Below are 13260 nucleotides of genomic sequence, written 5' to 3'. Positions count from 1 at the left end.
GCTAATAGCATCGGGTACTGCCCGGTTCTTACCACATCAAAATCGCAAACCGTGTTGAGAAAAGAGACCAAGGCTATAACTGTCATGCTAAGAATGCCTACGAATGAAGGCGATAAAGAGGAATGACCCAACAGTCACACAGGAAGGGGTTCCCAAGCCTGGAGTGCAAAATCTGACAACTAGCGCTCTGGCTAGAAGACCCAGAGGGTCTTTGCCCTGGAGTGACAGGTGCCCTGGTGATGCACCAGAGGCAGCTCACCAACACATTGTTTGCAATCGCCAAAGACTACACCCGGTTACCAACTATATGGTCATAGAGAAATTACTTCACTTTTCCTTCTTAACAGTTTATCTTCAAAAGTAAGGGGCAAATGTGACATATGACAAATTTAACTCTGTGGGCGTTAAAGGGGTTGATGTATGTAAAGTGACAGACATTGTTGCTGTCACCGTGCCTGTCACCAGGTAAAGGGGATGAGGAGGTAAAGCCACAGTGTCCTTTATATTACAGCTGTTCATTGTCACTCATTGAACCTGGGTTTGAGCGCAAGCTGTGTTCCTGAGGGCATCATGGCTGTTGTCATAGACCTCTGTGAGCTTTACTGTGTGTGGGTTGGGGGGCTGTTTAGTACGATGGGAAACTGTATTTATCTTGAATGACTAAGCACAAGGAAATTGTGAGAACACATTTTTATGCAAATATTGGGTAGCTAGCTAGTTACATACCCAAGAAAGTTAAAAAACAAAAATAAAACACCACACACACACACACACACACACACACACACACACACACAAAAGAAATCCTCTCAGGCTGGAGGGATAGCTCAGTGGGAGCATGTATTGCTCTTAGAGAGGACCCAAGTGGAGAACCCAGCATCTACATCAAGCTGTTCATAGCCTTCTGCAATTCCAGTTCCAAGGGATCCAACTCTTCTGGCCTCCAAAGGCATATGCATTCATATGCATATACCCAAACACGAACATACTCACACAGATAATTAAAAATAAAATACAACTTTAAGGGTTTTTCTTTTTTTCAGATTTTTGTTTCCTTTATTGTATGGGTGGTTTGCCTGCATGTGTCTCTGTGTGCTGAGTGCATAGAAAGCCTTCAGAGCCAAACGAGGGTGTTGGGTCTCCTGGGACTGAAGTTACAGACAGGTTGGAGCCATCACATGGGTGTTGGGAATTGAACCCAGGTCCTCTAGAAGATCAGCCAGTGCTCTTAACTACTGAGCCATCCCTCCAGCTCCCAAAATAAAATAAATCTTTTTTTAAATGTTTTCTAGAAAAATCTGATCCCTAAGCCATGAATCAGCGTACAGAAATGGTTTCCAGGAAGGATTATACACAGAGGTGTAGCAGAGGAATACTTGGTTGGTACTGGTAGCTAAAGAGACAGGGTTTCCTAAGGAACCGTTCAGGAACCTGTAAAAACGCACTTATGTTTGAATGGATATTCATTGAGCCTGAATTCTTTATACACGTTTATTTTCTTCTTGGTTTTCCTTTTGTGGTTGTTTTTGAAGGGTGGAGAGATAGCTCAGTGGTTCATAGCACTGAGAACCTGGATTCAATTCCCCGCACGGACAAGTCATCTCACTACCATCTGAAGCTCTGGGTCCAGGGGATCTGACACCACACACATGGTAGACAGGCATGGATACAGGCAGAACACACATATGCATACAAATAATCAAATAGTTTGAACAAAAATTTTGAAAGACATTGCTTGAAGCATACCCTGGCGGCTGTACTTATCAGTCTTTTTTCAACTATTATCGTCTGAATATCGTCTCTGAAATTGATGTGCTAAAAAACGAAGCCCCAGTAATACACTTCTCATGAGTAAGAAAGTTTCCTGACTCCCAAGAGAAGCCAGAGATTGGCAGGGCATTGGGACACAGGAGGTGTGAAAATGATGATTCCTGAAGTCAAGGAGTTTAGAAACCAGGTGATGGTGAAATTTAAATGCTTCCCTCATTTCTAAACAAGTGGTTCCCCTGCTCTCTGAGATGGTACATGCTATCACCTGCTGTCAGCCAAGTGGCAGATTGCGCTGTGGCTCCTGTAATGTAGCAAATGGCAGGTTCCCTCGCTACCCAGCTCACCGTATCCTAACGCATACTGGGCAAATCTTCAATTTCATAAGCTCAGTCTTTCTCTTGAAATTGCTACTGGCATCTGAATAGATTGACTTTCCCCCCTGAGCAGACTGAACATCCAAAAGCAAAAATTACCATGTCCGTTTCCTCCCTTAAATCATTTTACCACGTATGAATACTCGCCGTGGACTCATTAATTAGTGAGGCTAAATGAATGAGTCCTTGCTGTAATTTCATTTGAGTGGTGCTATTTCTGATTGGATGATTTATCTTTTTTTTCATTTGTCGCTCAGAGCAAATGGGGAGACAGACCACAGCAACTGAATACTCCCTTCTGGTGTGAGTAAGCATCATGTTTGCAGGGAAAATGCCCAGGGCTGGGAGAACCTTGGCTAACAGGCACTCTGCCTGTGGGAGAACCCCATGGGTGGGGGGGGGGTGAAGAATGCTGAGCCACAAGGAAGATAGCAGCCCAGAAAGGAATGGCTTCAGTTCTTTATGTGTCTATTCAAGGTAAAGTTATTAAGACTTCGTGTCAGGTCTCAAAGAAATGCACCAGTATTGCTGCCACTCCCAGCTCGACCAGGTGTGAGCTCCCTTTTGTCTTCCGGTTCTTTAAAGAACAGAAAAGTGGAAATTGTTTGGCAAAGCTGGCCTTTCTTTCCATTTGAAAATACTTAATTGACAAAATAAAGTCATGTGCCATTTGTATGTGCTTGCACGTGTGAGAGTGCTTAAAATCCAATTATCTTCTCAGAGTTCAATAAATAACACAGTCTTATCAGCTATAACGGCTAGGTCTGCAGTAGAGTGTCCAAGCCTACTACTCATCTTAAGGCTGAAAACCTGATCCCTTGGGGTAACATCTCAGTGTTTCACACCTTTCCATCCCCCGGGAGCTGCTATGTACTTCTTGCTTCTAGGGCTTTAACATGTTAGAGTTTACGCAGCAGAGAGTTCATCTGACATTTACCACCCTGGACCTCTCTTACTTCACTTCGTATAAACGCCTTCCATGTTTGCCAGTGTTTTTGCAAATGGCGGGTTTCTACTTTTGTGGCTTAATAGTAGTCCACTCAGCATAAAGCATTTTCTTGATTTTCCTTCTGTTAGACTGTAGGGTTGTTTCTGTAGCTTGGCTATTGTACAGTAAACGTGAGAGCACAAACAACTCTGAGATGCTTGCCTCCCTTCCCTTCAGAGGTGGCTCTCTAAGGATGGCTGGCTCACGTGACAATTCTGTATTTAATTCTTTAAAGGCCCCTTCCTGCTGTTTTCTGTGATCCCAGCCTCCTTCCTGTAAACAGCAATCAAGTTTCCCTTTCCTCTATTCCCTTTCCCTCCACTTCCTACTTCTTGTCTTTCTATGACAGTCCAGTTTTCCCACTACAGTGCAAGGAGTGTGATGGCGGATGCAGAATAGTTCTGTTGCAGCCTTCCCCACAAGATCGTTAAAAGGCCTTAGATTCTGCCTCTGCAGTTTCATATTCAAGAAGCATGAGTTGGGCCTGCCGGAAGAAACACCACTAACGGAGGACAATCAGCCCAGCTGAAATCCAACTAGAAATCATCGGTGGGGTTGCCAAGAAGAGGACGTGATAGCTAATCTTGATTCTCAACAGGATTATATCTGGATTCAAACTGCTGGACAAGTCGGTCAGGGATTTTCTTGATTGGTTCATTTAAGATGGGAAATTCCATCCCGAATCCTGGATCTCAATGTCTAGTGACATCTAGTCTACAAAGAAGGGTATGGGAGAAGGAAGCCTTGCTTTTTGTCTGCTTGCCCTCACTCTCATCGGTAAGTCTATCCTGTTGCTATGGCTGGTCCTAAACGTAGACTGAAAACCAGCATCCAGCCGGGATAGTCCAACATAGACTAGTAACCAGCATCCAGTCAGGGATGTTCTTGGACGCCACCATCACACTGGGACTGCTGAGAGATCCAATTGTAGAGATTATGGACTGGGCTCCTACCAATTTCTCTGCCTCTCCATTGTGAAACAGACATTGTGGGGTAACCCAGACTAAATCCTGTAGGCCGGTCCCCTCTAATGTCAATTCTACCCATTTTGATCCTTTAGAGCATCTCGACTAATACAAGTGGAAAAGTCAGGTAGAAGATGGAATGCATCTCAAAGGACCAAGTAAGTCTTTCAGCTTCTAAATCTCCCTCCTCACCAGGGCATTTGCTCTGACAGATGGTCTTGCCCGCCCCACTTTTAGCAGAGTCCTGAGATCCTGAAGAATAGCAACACCACACCGACACTTAAGTGAGCACGAATTCATGTCACAATCAGGAGAAACAAGGGCAGAAGGAGAAACTGCCACACAGTGGAGAAGATGGAGGACCAGTCAACACACGTCATAACTAAACACAATGTAATATCCTGGTTGAGTCACAGAGTAGACAACAAACGTGAGTGGGAAGGGCTTTAGAAGTCCAACTACAGTTCGAAGTGTCGTTGATACCATATACCCCGTTCATTTCTGTTTTATCAATATTCCATGGGTTATAGGAGATCTGACCAGGAAGGTTATAGAACACATCAAATATCCAGCCTGTATTTTCCTGGACAGTAAAGATTTACTACATAAGACCAAATTTAAAAGTAAAAACTTTCAAAACATTATTTTCTGTATGACAAAAAAAAATCCTCAGCGTGATTTTCTCCAGAGAGAAACTAATGGTGGCTACATGATACCTGGCGAGCACACTGAAGAAACTGACTGTCTTTCAAGGTTGATGTAATGCTTACTGTTGAGCTAATGGCACAGCTCTATGTCTCTGGTGTGGTCTACAGAGCGAGGGAAGGTTGCAGTGTGCTTTGCGAACACTGTTTCCCATTACGTACTTTCTATGGGTTAATCCATTTAACATCTACCTTCTGGGAGAGAACTAGAGTTTGAGGAATCCTTGTGGCAGGCGGGGAACTCCACTCAAGTGAGAGGTGTGGACCTTGGCTTCTCAGCCTCGTGCAGAGTATCTGTTTTCAACCTGCTCTTCATAGACTAAATTCTTGCACAAGACCTTATTTGGTAGAAAGTGTCTTTTTGCCTAAATCTGCCTGTGGAGTGCAAGGAGGGGCCTCGTTGTTTGCTCTTTAATTTTCCCCTTAAAGGAAACTTAAAATATCTGCAGAATAGAGTGGCTCTGTGTAACCCATTCATTCATCATCACACTTCAGTAATTACCACCTCATGGTCACTCCTGTTCAGTCCACACTGTAATTGCTCCCCGGAGACTGTCTTGCAGCTACTCCCAGATGTTGCATCATCTGCTTGTAAATATTTCTTTACGTATCTCCAGAAGAGATTGCAGTTGTTTAAAGCTCAACCACAACAGCTTTATCTGACCTGGGAAATTAACGCTTACGCTTCCCTGTCAAATACCCAGGCCACGTTGAAATGGTCACAGTTGTGCATACTTTCCTTTTTAACGGTTTGTTGAATAAGGGTTATCTATGTCTTCCAGGTATCTCTTGATCACTGCATAATCTAATCGTGATGGCTTGTCCCTTTGTGATGGGGAGTCCATCTGTGTTTGGATGGTGGCTCCATTTAGCTCATCCTCCTTTCTGCTGAGACTTTCTAAAACAGTACATGGCGCTTTCGCTTGGGCCCAACAGTGATCTCACTCCTCTCAAAGGCTTTATGGCAGTCACATGACAGCCACACAGCCAGCTGTCTAGAAGAGACTGCCATTAGACAGAGCGGTTACCTTCCACCATGCTCCACGTGGTGGCCAAGCGGGCTTCTGCCTGGTGTTGGCACCATGGCTTTGTGACTTCTCCTAGAGCAGTGGTTCTGAACCTTCTGGACCCATTTATACTGGACCCATTAATACACTTCCTCGCGTTGGGGTGACCAAATTATTTAGTTGCTCCTTCATAACAGTACGTTTGCTACTGTTCCGAATGATAATGCAAAAGTCTGATGCGCAGGATATCAAATATACAGCCATCAAGGGGGTCATGACCCACAGGTTGCTCTCTCTCTCTCTCTCTCTCTCTCTCTCTCTCTCTCTCTCTCTCTCTCTCTCTCTCGTGTCCCTTCTCTTCAGTGGATGAAGAACACTGCACAGGAGATATCAGGTAGAAAGGCAGCAACCTGTTTGTTTCCTCATCCTCCATCCTTCACGTCCCACCAGTCCGGCTGCCATCAGTCCTGTGAGAGCCACCTCACGCACACGTGTTTGTTTTCTAAGAATACTCTCACTGATGTCCCGAGTGTCTCACGCCCAGATGACTTCCACAGGCTCTTGTTTTCCTGACACTATTAGGCTACTTAATTGGTTTTCGGTTTTACATTCCAAATGCTTCTGTAGAACAAACTGATCGTGTTTCTCTTCTAGAAACTTCCTGTGGCTCCCCATTGCTCTTAGAGCACTTCACGCAGAACCTGGCCCTTTACTGTCTGTCCACTCTTGCCTCTCCCACTTCACACTCCCAGGAGCTCCCTCACAACATCTACAGATGTCTCCAGACTCCTATGTCCTCTATGTACACAAATTATGGTCCCTTTGCCAGCTTAAACCCAAGTTTGAGCTTCTCCATCTGTCTAGCCCTCTCCACTGGAACTTCTCTGAGAGAGAACAGCCCTGCCCTGGTACCTATAGGTTGCTATGACAACACCTCCCACTGTCCCAACTACCTCCTCTTCACACATCTCCTCATTCCTCTCTCACATGCTATCATCATTCAAGGCCATGACACAAAGAGCCTTTGCCAGATCTTGAGGTCATGGTTTTGCAGCTTTCCGCCTACCAGTGGAATCATTAGGCATACACCTCTTCTTTTAGACACTACCTAGTAGCACACCTCTTAAGGTAACACAGAGCAGACTTTAGCAGCCACCGTGTAGGTGAGAGGTTCTCAATCTGTGGGCCAAGACCTCACTGGGGTCATTAGACCCTTTCCCAGGAGTCAACTAAGACCATCAGAAAACGTGGCTATTTATATTAAGATTCATAACAGTAGCAAAATTATAGTTATGAAATAGTAATAAAAAGAATTTTATGGTTGGGGGGGGTCTCCACAACATGAAGAACTGTATTAAAGGACCACAGCATTATGGAGAGGTTGAAAACCACCGGTCTAGGCAATGTTATTCTAGAATAGCTATGAAGTTCCTAGCAGAGTTGAGTATCAGTAGGAAACCAACAGGGCACACCGGGAAGGCAAACAGCTCATTCTCATTAGTCACAGCCTAATAAATAACAAAGTCCTCTACAGTGTGAGCCGAATGGGAATTTCGGTTCTGTTTTTCCACTGTGCTTGACATAATAAACTGAAGTAGGCTTAATCTAGACTTGTGACATATAATTCTAAAAGGGTCATTATTTCCGGATAATCAACATAAGTTATTTGGGAACACTTTAAATAGCTGAGAAGCAGTAATTTCTGACTTCTCCTGCTTCTGTTGTCCATTTGACATTTTGTTGCGTTTCCTGTCTGTGCAATTCCCAAGTCTGGGGATTTGTGGCAATTTTTGGAGAATGTAAGATGATGGGTGTTGAACTGCACTGTGATGTGCAGTTTCTTTTAATTAATGTTCCTGTGTACGTTGATCCTTGGTCATAGCAACAATGATGGCTTAAATTGTAACTTCTTTCCTGTCCTTGCCATACATTGTATTAGATGTCCCCATCTATTTTGTACCATGTTTTCTCTTCCTGAATTCTTTGTTACTCATCATTTTTCGGAGAACAGCATTTTCAGGGGATTCTTTCCCCTTTTATTTACTTCCAAGGTGAGTGTAGTTTTAAAAAGTCATCACCAAGGGGTTGGGGATTTGGCTCAGTGGTAGAGCGCTTGCCTAGGAAGCGCAAGGTCCTGGGTTCAATCCCCAGCCCCGAAAAATAGAAAAGGAAAAAAAAAAGGCATCACCAAATTCAAGGTCACCTGGATTTCTTCCTGTATTGGCTTTGAGTTAATTTTTTTGAGAAGTATAAGGTCTGCGTTTAGAATCCCCCTCCCCCTTTTTATAGGTGACTATCCAGGCCACCATTTTGTGTTTTCTCTCTCTAATAACTGATATCAGTTATTCTGTCTCTGAGAACTGGGAGAAACTATTGAACTTCTGCAAACTGCTGCATTTTCTATTCCCCCTCTTCTGTCCCCAGGTCTACTGTTTGGTTGTCTCTAACTCAGTACTTGGATTTTATCTGATTCTATCTAGATTTCCTTGTTCTGGGAGATAAATGCTGACTGCTCTGATATTCTTTGAAAGCATGAAGCAAAGACCTAAAAAAAAAAAAATAAATGTTTAAAAGAAAATTGCATAGGCCTATATTCTGTGGAATCTATGCCTGTTATTCTCCCAGAGGAGGGGGATCAATAGCTAAATTAAATAGCTAAAAGGTGTCCAAAAGTGTCCCAATCTGGACAATGGGTTTAACGATCACTCCACATACCACACAAAGCTTAGGTGTTTTCCTACACGGTTCAGCCTTGTTCATATGCTCCCTTCAGAGTTTTCGTGGCCAAAATCAATCAATAATTAGTCTTCACTTCTTTTCAGGATGCCCCTCACCCCGCCCCAGCTCATCTTCCTACACACGTGATGCCATTTAACACACAGCTCCACAGGTTAAAACACCCAGAATCACCATTTTTGCTAAAGGGAAAACCGACGTCTAGACTGATGGGAATGCCCGGTGCTTTCTGCTTTCAGTGCCTGGAGGCAAGAGAAGGAAGCGTTAAGGCAGCTCACCTGTGCTGAGGACCCTTCGCTTCCCGTGCCTTCCTGGGCTTAAGCAGGGAACAAAAGCAGACAAACTGCACCTACAGGGTCCTTAGAGAAGGTCAGAAACCCAACTCAACTGTCATGGTCAAAGATTAGGAGACAGTATAGAGAAGGGGTAAAAGCAGCAAATGGTGGGGAAATGACCCAAACCTGACCAAGTCACCAAGGCATGGGCTCTCTCACCTGTGCCCCAGCCCTTCCTCCTTTATAAGAGAACACCTTATTATATGAGCAGTGGGGTAGGGCCACAAAGGGCAGTTGCCTGCAAGTGGACTGACTTAAGCTGAAATTTCAGCTGAATGGTAGAGGAGAAACGTGGAAGGTTTTCAGCTTCCATGGGCTGCCTGGGAGGTGCCGGGGGCTCGTTCTGGTATTTCGGGGTTGAGAATCGTGCTCAGCAAAAGCGTGCAGCTGTCCTCCAGCTTGGTGTTTTTCATTTGTTTTGTTGTAGGTCGGTACTGGTGTCAAACCTGAGGCCTCCTTAGCTATGAGGCAGGCACTCAATTATCATCTAAACTTCCATTGTTGGGGTGTGGTGGGCACACACAGACAGAAGAGGACAACTTTCAGGTGTCAGATCTCTCCTTCCACCATGTGGGGTCTGCGGGTGAACTCAGGCCCCCCAGCAAGGTGGTAACTGCCCCTGAGCCGTATGGGCAGCCTTTACACCGTGCTTTCAAAGCCCACACTAGCTCCTTACTTTAGTTTTAACTTTGCAAATGATGTAATTCACTAGAAAGGAGACTTTTCGTTGATGTTGTCTTTTGTCTTAAGTTAACAAGGCTGGGTTCTTAAAACCAACTTGTAAGGCATTCATAAGACAACTCAAATGCTTGAACCAAAAGTAGGGGAATGTTCTGGAATCTTGTGTTCTGAAAAGACAAAGCTTTCTAGCTGGACAAATATTTCATATTTCTTTGATCAAATAATCAGTAGGAAGTACTGGTTATTCTGTCGATGTTTAAAACACACGGACTCGTTTATCTGAGCACCACGGCTCTGCTGTTACATTTTTAAAGGACAAATTAGTTTTGAGCCCAAACTGAAAATTTTATGTAAAAAAAATAGTTAATGCTAATAGCACATTTTGACCTAGTTTGAGGCAGCCACCTGGTGGGTCCACACAGGCTTGGTAAATACGGTCTCTGGCTTTCTCTGTGAGGCAATGGTGGGAGATGAATAAAAACTGTTTCGGAGGCAGTAGTTTTCCATTTGGCTCTTGTGCAGCCCCCTTCAGCTCTCCAGTATTTATATCAGCTCGCCCCAGTGATTATGTGAGGGACATGGCCTTAAGGTAGGCAGTGGCACTAGTCCTCTACTTAAGACATGCTTCCCTTTTCAATGTGGACGACTGGGAGGCTCTCTGTGCTTGGATGCCTCTGCCTTGCCTTATGGTGTCTACACACAAGAAGCATCTTCCCTGTTCACAAGTGAAATGAAAGACACCACATGTTTCTTAACTTTCCCCATCACAAACTTTTACATCTAGTGTACACACAAATCCAGACATCCCACTTAAAGTCCCAAGTCTGCAAGTCGTCCGCTAACCCTCGTCATGGGCTGTAGCTGATTAGCACCCAGTCAGTCACACGTTCTAGTCAGAGGCGCTTTACATCTCCTTTTCCTCCTCAGTCTCCCTGCCACAAGAAGCTTCATCACATTCTTACCAACCTCTATGTCTCTTCTGTTGTGCTGTGCCCTTCACTTTGAATTCCGTCTGTAAAATGGCCTCTTCCAGACAACCACCCTTGGGTATGCAGTACAGGAGTCCTCCTTATCTGGGGTTTTACTTTTGACCATTTCATTTACCTACAGCCAACAAGGTTGTAACATTAAGTGGAATGTTAATTGGAAAATGTTAAGTGGAAAATTCAAGTTTTAAGTAGGAATAATTGGTGCAGTGCAAGGTCTGAGTCATGGTCAATATACCCAGTGTCATTCCATTGGAGAACACTGATTTTCCCTTTCTCAGTGGGTATTAATTGAAAATAGCTTCTTAGTGGGTGGGGTCCCAGGTTCACTCACCTTTCTCAGTGCTGGGATTTTTTTGTCTGGTTCAAGCCTGTGCAGGTCTTCTGTGTGTTACCACAGCCTCTGGGTTCATATGGGTATGAGTCCTGTTGTGTCTACAAGACACAGTTTCCTTAGAGTCATCCACCACAATCCTTCTATCTCTTCTTCCTCACAACTCCCGGAGCCTTAGAAGGAAGAGATCGATAAAGACATTCTGTGTAGGGCTGAGTGCTCTCAAGACTCTCACTGTCTGCACACGTTAGCTCCCTCTCTGGTCAGTGAAGCACTCATCAGTGGGTACAATGGCATGCCATTAGGAATCATTTTATTGCTGTGTTCCTTTAGCAGGATAATAGCAGAAGGTTTTTCCCCTTTATGGTCATATGTTACCTGTCAATAGCCAAGAAAATTACCCTTGCTCCTAAAAGGCATCTCCAAGGGAAATACACTCTTGTGGATAAAATTCACTCCAGGATAAATGAATAGTATTGGGATGACGTAACATTTAAGAATATGATTGCTTTTGTGGATGGCACAACATGTTCACTAGTTCTTGTCAACTTGACATAATCTGTAGTCACCCTGGAAGAGGGAACCATTTAGTGAGCCGTCCTGGCTGTCAGTGGGCTTCAGCGGTTCCCTTGGAGGAACTGGGAGTCTATGGCTGTTGCAAGCCCAGTTCATACAAGTTGTGCTCTGTCCGCATGGCACACCTGCTTGGCAAAATGGTAAGAAAAGCCACTGAGGGGGAGTGACAAGCTCCAGGTTTTAAACCATTTAGAAAGCATGACTTAAAAACTCAGTTGAGGGAGGTGTTGACTAAATGACAGAAACTCGATGTAGAGAGGAGGAATAGTTTCAAGACACCTATTGTACAGCATTGGAGTCAGGAACAGTGTCGAGCACTTGAAAATAGCCAAGATAGGAAATGGTAAGCATTCAAACAGGTATGTGAGGTAATGTGCAACTACCTTCTTTGTTCGGTTTGCCCTGTTCGTTATATAGTCATATTTCAAAACATTGTGTTGCATGCTATAAATACACACATCTTTTACTTTTCACTTTAAAAACAAGAAAAGGGGATGTTAATTAGTTGACTTTCAAAAACATTATCTATTTTTTGTTGTTGTTGACTTAAAAGATGATTCTGAGTACACAACAACCCCAAGGCAGATAAGAACATTTATTCACAGCCCATGCCGCCAGGCTCAGGGCATACATGCCATCAGGGCAAACGTACTTTTAGATTTTCACAGGGCGGCACAGTACCCACCCTTCCAGCCTTCTCAGCCTACCTCACTTCTGTCTGTACCTGCATCTGCCTTGGCTTCTCGAACTCCCGGATCTGTTTCCTGGATCCTTAGCAAATGAATAACTCACTCTGAACAGTCAATCGGAAACAACTGCTGACAGCAAAATGCTCCCTTGATTTGCATGTCCATGAGGTAAGAGCTTTTAGTTATGGCCTGTGATGCAGCCCCACGTGGTGTTTTACTGAGGTAAGACACATGGGAGGACATGTGCTGTTTGGAGCGAGGACAAATGGGACCCAGCGGACAGTGATGGGTGCTTGCATCGCTAACCTTGCAGTGCTTCCTAGGTCTCTCATCTTTGCTAATTTTTACTTCACTGTTGGAGACAAACAGAGAATTTCTCCTGGCATCCCAGCTGGTTCTGGTCGCTCCTGTTGACTTGTGCAGATTTGGCAAAGGCCTGGCTGTTTCGGCTGGATGGTGCCATCGCTGCTGATTCCTGTTAGGCATCCTGACACTACTAAACTGGACTGCTGGTATTCTGACAAACAAAAATTGAAATCGCCACCCCAAACTACTTCTAAACAGGCCCAGATCCCATCCTATTTGCCATTTTTTCTCCCCTATCTCTGGCCAGTGGGCTAGAAGCAGGGAGCCAAGGTTTTTCAAAACCCCTATTAAAAATAGGTTTTTAAAAATCTAAGCCTCCATGTTCAACACTTAGCTCAAACAAATGACTGGCTGTGGAGGGATTTTAACCCCCACACAGGCAGCACTGAACTTTCAGATGGAGGATGTTTGTTTGTCCCTGAGCTGGGCAGGCAACAGCCTCTGGTAAACAATAAAGTCACAACTGAAGAGCTTACCCTTAGTGTGTGCTCATTCACAAACACATGATAAATCCTATTGATCAATGAGTAAATCCTATTGATCGACCTGTTTTTACTTCAACATTCTGGAAGACATTGGATTTCTGGGCTTGGACTTTCTTCTTTTTGAGCAGAGAGGCTAAAACAGTAACCAAATAAGGTGGAATGCCTTCTAGATACAAAGGATGCTACTTTGTGCCTTAGGGGAACCATGGGTTTAATTTATAATTATAAGTTATAATTCTATAGTTTACATTCTACAAGTTTTAT

This window comes from Rattus norvegicus, chromosome 10 (genome assembly GCF_036323735.1).
Source record: "Rattus norvegicus strain BN/NHsdMcwi chromosome 10, GRCr8, whole genome shotgun sequence".
NCBI classification, from domain to species: Eukaryota; Metazoa; Chordata; class Mammalia; order Rodentia; family Muridae; genus Rattus; species Rattus norvegicus.
This window is presented reverse-complemented; position numbering follows the sequence as displayed.